Genomic DNA, 6,169 nt, shown 5'->3' with positions numbered 1-6,169 from the left:
ATGTTGGTGTTGAAGCTGGGCCGTACCAGGCCATCGATGGAGCCGCGTGGTGGGCCGCAGGCAGGCAGGGCTGGATACCCCTGAATCTAGGATGCCAACAGTAGCCCCTATGCCCAAGGCGCGCTCGGACTTGGCTTCCAGGCGAAGCCAAAGGGCAAGTGCGGAGCGCCGCGGTCCCTAACCGCCTGCGGCCTTGATGACGCGTGGTGATTGATGGGACGTGGGCGACTCCACTTCCCCATGTTGTCTCAGCAACTACTCGACTTGACTTTTCGATGCGGCATGCAGAAGGTCATGATGGCGCGAGGTCGTGTAGGCCGGCGCTCTGCCTCCCTTGGCTACAAATGTGAGGGAGGGGCAGAGCCCCCCGCCCATCTTTCCTTCGTCTTGCTCCCGCTTGCTTTCCTCCTCTCTGTCTTGCTATCCTGGCGTCGCCGAAGAGGTTTTCAGCGGCTGAGAAGGGGAAGGCCTCCAAGGAGGGGCCAAGCTCTCCTCCCAAGAGGGACCGTGGCCATCCCCGCAAGCACCCAGCGGTCCCTCTGACAGCTTCCAAGGGGCGCGGGCGTGCGCCCCGCTGAGGCAGCGTCACTCTAGGCGCCCGCAATGGCACCTCTTCTCGCGGTGGGGGCCACCGGCTTTGGATCATCCCCCATGATGAAGGGAGGCGCGCCGTGATCATGTGCCCGCCTCGGCCGCGCTTTTCCTCGCTGGACGTGCTCCCTGAGTTCGTGGTGTGGTCGGAGAGCCCAGCTGGCAACTCGCTCTGGCTCCCACGCTTCTTCTCCGGCGAGCTTCCTTCTTCGGGGCTTGATGACCTCTGGTTGCAGGCTGACGGGTGCTGCTGCAAAGCGTGGGTTGGCACCGAGGTTGCCACGTCCGGCAGCGTGGTCCTGACCCGCGGCTGGCAGACCTTTGCCCGCGCGCATGGCCTGGGCGAAAGGTGCATCTTCCACTTCAAGTACGACGGCCTGGCGACCCTCTACGTGAGGGTGTTCAGGAGGACGGCCGCCGTTCGGGGTGCTGCCCGGAGGATGGCAGCGACGACAATGGTGGCGACGGCGAGCTTGGTCTCGATGGCGCGCACTCCTCCTCCTGTGACGGCAGCTCTTCCTCGGACGAGAGCTTGAGCAGCGGTGGCTACGGCCGGCCTCCGTGTCATCGTGCTCGTGTCGAGGACGCTAGTGGTTCATCTTGCTGCGGCGCCCAAGTGAAGCTGGAGAGGAGCCCAGCGTGAGGCTGGGGACTAGCGAACTTGGGCTCAAGGCCAGCACCTTGAGGCGCTGCTTGAGGATGCAGTGCTGGTGCCGGGTTTGCATGCTTTCGAGCCCCCCTTTTTTAGCTTTTCCTTTCTCTTGTAATTCGAAAAAAGAAGATGATGTACCCCGTTGGGGTGTGAGATGAATCATGGCAGTTATGCCCTTATACTATTCGTGTTGCCTTAATGCTGTGTCGTAATGTTTGTGCTCTGGGTATGCAAGGGTAGGATGACTTAGCTTGGTATGTACGTAGTAGTTCGCCGCCTCGCGAGGCTTGGCCTCAGGCACTCGACGGGGCCCCCTTGCCGTGGGGTCTTGAGAGACGCTGCGGAGCCGCTGCAGGGCTGCTCCTGAAGGAAAAGAAAAAGCAGTCGGGCGGCTCACTCCCTCTTGCGTGAGCCCCCTATCATAGATTAGCTTGAGCTTGACGCACCGCATCGCGCTGCCTAAGAGCCACGGATATGAGGGGTGCTGGTGCCCGTGAGCTTGCTCGAGGGCTCCTCACGAGGACGAGGCCGAAACACAAGGGTTCTACGCGGTGCGTGCGCGCGAAGGCGTGCCTGAAGCGCACACACCTGCCTAGCCCCACACGCGAGGTGCACGAGAGGAAACGACGGGTGACTGCCGCCTCCTTCACGCCTTCAGGCAGAAACAACTCAGGAAGAAAGCAACTCAAGGAGCCAGAGTTCAAGAATTCCAAATCCATTGAAAGTTTACTAAAAAACTGCAAGCAACTTCAGAAAGCAAATGAACAGCCGCGTCCGGCACCTATTCTAGTCTTATCACCAGCGCGGAGCTAAGTGCTGCCACTAGGACATGGGAGGGAGCCCCCATGAGGCCCCAGGGCGGCTCTCAGGAGACTCTGGGGCGTGTACAGCCCCACTCATTATTACGTGAGAGTGTCACGAGCGGAGACCTTCACAGGCCGGAGCCTTGTTTCACAGGCCGAAACCTTTCTTCAGGGGTAGAACTTCCGGAGGTGCTGGATGTTCCAGGCCTAGAGACACGCGCAATCCTAACGGGCCCTCCCACATGGGAGAGAGCTTGTGCAGCCCCTCCCTGGAGAGCACCCACCTCAGGACGAGATCTCCCACCTCTAACGTCCTGGAGCGGACGCTGCGGCAATGGTACCGCTGCAGCGCTTGCTCGTACCTCGCTGCTCGAAGCGAGGCTTGGCGGCGGCGTTCCTCCCCCAGCATGAGATCCATCCTCCGCGTGGCGTCCTACTGCATCTCATCGAACGCCAGGACCCGCGTGGAGCGATGCTTGACCTCGTGAGGAAGAACCGCTTCTGCTCCGTAGAGGAGGAAGAATGGCATTTCTCCTGTTGGCTTGGTTGCGGTTGTGCGGATGGACCATAGCACGGACTGCAGCTCATCGAGCCAGCCCCTGCCGCAGGCCTCGAGCTTCTTCTTGAAGGTCCTGGTCTTGAGGCCCCTCAGGACTTCCGCATTGGCCCTCTCAGCCTGTCCATTGATCCGTGGGTGAGCTACTGAGGCGTAGCAGATCTGCGTTCCAAGGTTCACACAATATGTTTTGAAACGGTTGCTGGTGAACAGCGAGGCGTTGTCGGTGATGATGCGATTGGGGACCCCAAACCGGCTCACGATTCCCTTGATGAACTTGACGGCCGACCCAGATGGGATGGTGCACACGGCTTCTACCTCCGCCCACTTGGTGAACTTGTCGATGGTGACGTAGAGGTATTGGTAGCCCCCTGGCGCCCGAGGGAACGGTCCCAATATGTCCAGCCCCCAGACCACGAACGGCCACGTGAGAGGAATCGTCTGGAGGCCCTACGCGAGCTGGTGGATCTGCTTGGTGTGAAACTGGCATGCTTCACAAGAGCGCACCAGCTCTATAGCATCGTCGAGCATGGTGGGCCAGTAGAAGCCGCTGCGGAACGCCTTGCCCACCAGAGTGCGCGACGAGGAATGATGCCCGCAGTCCCCACCGTGTATGTCCGCTAGTAGCTCGAGCCCCTGTTCCCTGGAGATGCACTGCAACGAAATGTCATTGGGCCTCCTGTGATATAACTCGCCATCCTTGATGCAGTACGCGGTGGCTTGACGGGCCACGTGCTCGGCGTCCTCCTCCTTCTCCGGCAGGGTCCCTTGAAGCAAGTACGCCTTGAACTCTTCGGTCCAGCACCCCTCCTGAGGCTCGAGCGTGAGAAGCAGGCAGGCTCCCGAGGGGTGACCACAGGCTGGGGCGCCCACCTCAAGTGCCTGTGGGAAGTCCTCCTGAGGTGGTACTAGAGTCGTGACGTGTGGGGTTGCATACGGCTTGAAGAGCTGCTCCTCAAACCCTCCTGGCTCCTGAGGGAGCCTGCGAGAGGCTCTTTTGGCGATGTCGTTTGCTTCCTTGTTCATCCCGCGCGGCACGTGCTGCAGCTCCACGCTGATGAACCGCTTCTCCATTTTGTGCACCTCCTCCAGGTACGCCTCCATGTGCTCGTCCTTAGGCGTGTACTCCTTGTTGGAGAAGTTGACGAGAAGCTGAGAGTCGCCCTTGATGGTGAGGCGCTTCACTCCCAGCGCGGCCGCGGCCCTGAGTCCAGCGAGCAAGCCTTTGAATTTTGCGATGTTGTTGGAGACTTTCTCGCCCTGCTGAAAGGAGAGCTGCACTGCGTAACAGAGCTTGTCCATGGTGGGTGAGATGTGGATGGCCCCCGCTCCTTCGCCTTGTCGCGCAAATGCCCCGTCGAAGTACATGATCCATCCGTTCAGCTCTTCGTCTCCTGGCAGGAGGGAGCAGTCCTCGCCTACTCCATGGTTGGGAGCGTCAGTCCATTTGGCCATGAAGTCCGCGAGGGCCGCGCCCTTGATGACCCTGGTGGTGCTGAACTCGAGATTGAATGCCTGAAACTCAATGTTCCACTCAGCAACTCGCCCTGCGGCGTTCGGGCTCCGGAGCACCCTCTCCAGTGGGTACACTGAAACAACCTTGATGGGGTGGCCTTGAAAGTAGTGGCATAGTTTCCTGGAGGTGACTAGAAGTGCGAGCAAGATCTTTTGGGGAATGGGGTAGCCCGCCCGGGCCTCCCTCAGTACTGTGCTGACGAAGTAGATAGGGTGCTCGACAAGGGGGGAAGCATCAGTGGAATCTTGTTCTTCACGAGGGTACAGGTCCCTTATGGCCTCACGAGGCCCGTCCTCCGGAGCCTTGACAGCCACAGGATCAACCATGGCTTTAGGAGGAACGCCGACTACTGCGCCAGCCGAGACTTCAGATGCCTCGCCCTGGGGGTGTTGCGCCTTGCTTGACGGTTGTGCATCCTGCTGCGGCTTCTTGATCAGGTTCTCTTTCCTTAGCGCCACTAGGGCGGCGCTGGCTGAGTGAGGGGTTGCCACCAGATAGAGCACCAAGGGCTCGAGAGGGCGCGGTGCCACCATCACTGGCGGGCTGGTCAAATATCTCTTGAGGTCCTGGAAGGTTGTGTCTGCCTCTGGGGTCCACTCGAATGGCTCCTTCCTCTTCATCAACTTGAAAAATGGGAGGGTGCGCTCCCCCAGCATGGAAATGAAATGCCCAAGTCAGGTTACGCAGCTAGCCAGCTTCTGCATCTCCTTCACGGTCTATGGGGGGGTTCATGTCCTCTATCGCCTTGACCTTCTCCGGGATGGCCTTTATCCCTCTGTGTGACACCAAGAAGCCCAACAGCTTGCCGGAAGGGACCCAAAACACACACTTCTCGGGGTTAAGCCGAAGATCCACTGTGCGCAGTATGGCACACGTCTCCTCCAGATCTTCTATCAGAGTCCTGGCCTCCCGAGACTTCACCACTATATCATCAACATACGCTTCTGCGTTCCTCCCGAGCTGCAAACCCAGGGCGATATGCATCAACCGATGGAAGGTTACCCCAGCATTGTGCAGCCCGAAGGGCATGCAGGTGTAGCAGTACACCCCGCATGGGGTGAGGAACGCCGTCTTCTCCACATCCTCCACGACCATCTTGATCTGGTGATAGCCGGAGAAGGCATCCAGGAAGCACAACAGGTCGCACTCGGTGGTGGGGTCGATGATCTGGTCCATGCAAGGGAGCAGGAAGGGGTCTTGCGGGCAGGCCTTGTTGAGGTTGGTGAAGTCAACACACATGCGTTCTTTCCCTCCTTTCTTGGGGACGATGATGGGATTCGCCAGCCACTCTGGGTACCGTACCTCTATGATGAACCCTACAGATTGTAGCTTACGGGTTTCCTAGACGATGAAGGCCTGCTTCTCGGTGGACTGGTGGTGAGCCTTCTGCTTCACTAGTCGCACGTTTGGACATACCCTCAGGTGGTGCTCAATTATCCCCCTTGGGACCCAGCCAGGTGTTTGGGTTCCCAAGCGAATACATCCTTGTTGGCTTGCAGAAAGTTGATCAACGCTTCCTCTTGATCCTGAGGGAGGCCATCCCATATGGTGAAGGTAGCGCTGGCCGTCCCATCCTCGCAGACAGGCACTTGCTTCGTCTCGGCTCGGTCTTGGGAGAACAACTGGTTCTTCTTGGCCGGTGCTGCTTCTGGGGCCTCCTGTCCCTTCTTCTCGCCGGGCAACGCGGACGCGACTGTCCTGAAGGCGAGCTTGGGGGCCTGCAGCGCGCCTTTGGTGTCCCCCGCCACCAGGAGTACACCGTTGCTGCCAGGCATCTTCATGAAGTTGTACGCGGGGCGGGTCGCAGCCATAAACTAAGCCAAGGCCGGGTATCCCAGAATAGCATTGTACGGTAGGTCAATCTTGGCGATGTCGAAGTCGATGAGGTCGGTGCGGTAGTTGTCACGGGTCCCGAAGGTGACAGGGAGATGGATCTGCCCCAGGGGCCTGGTGGAGCCACCGCCGACCCTGGAGAAAGGCTTGGAGGGGTGGAATCGGCTGGGCGGCACGTGGAGCAGGCCGAACGCCTCCGGGGAGAGCACGTTGAAGCC

The sequence above is a fragment of the Triticum dicoccoides genome, chromosome 7B (genome assembly GCF_002162155.2).
Source record: "Triticum dicoccoides isolate Atlit2015 ecotype Zavitan chromosome 7B, WEW_v2.0, whole genome shotgun sequence".
Lineage (NCBI taxonomy): Eukaryota > Viridiplantae > Streptophyta > Magnoliopsida > Poales > Poaceae > Triticum > Triticum dicoccoides.
The sequence above is the reverse complement of the archived record's forward strand: the minus strand, read 5'-3'. Positions refer to the sequence as shown.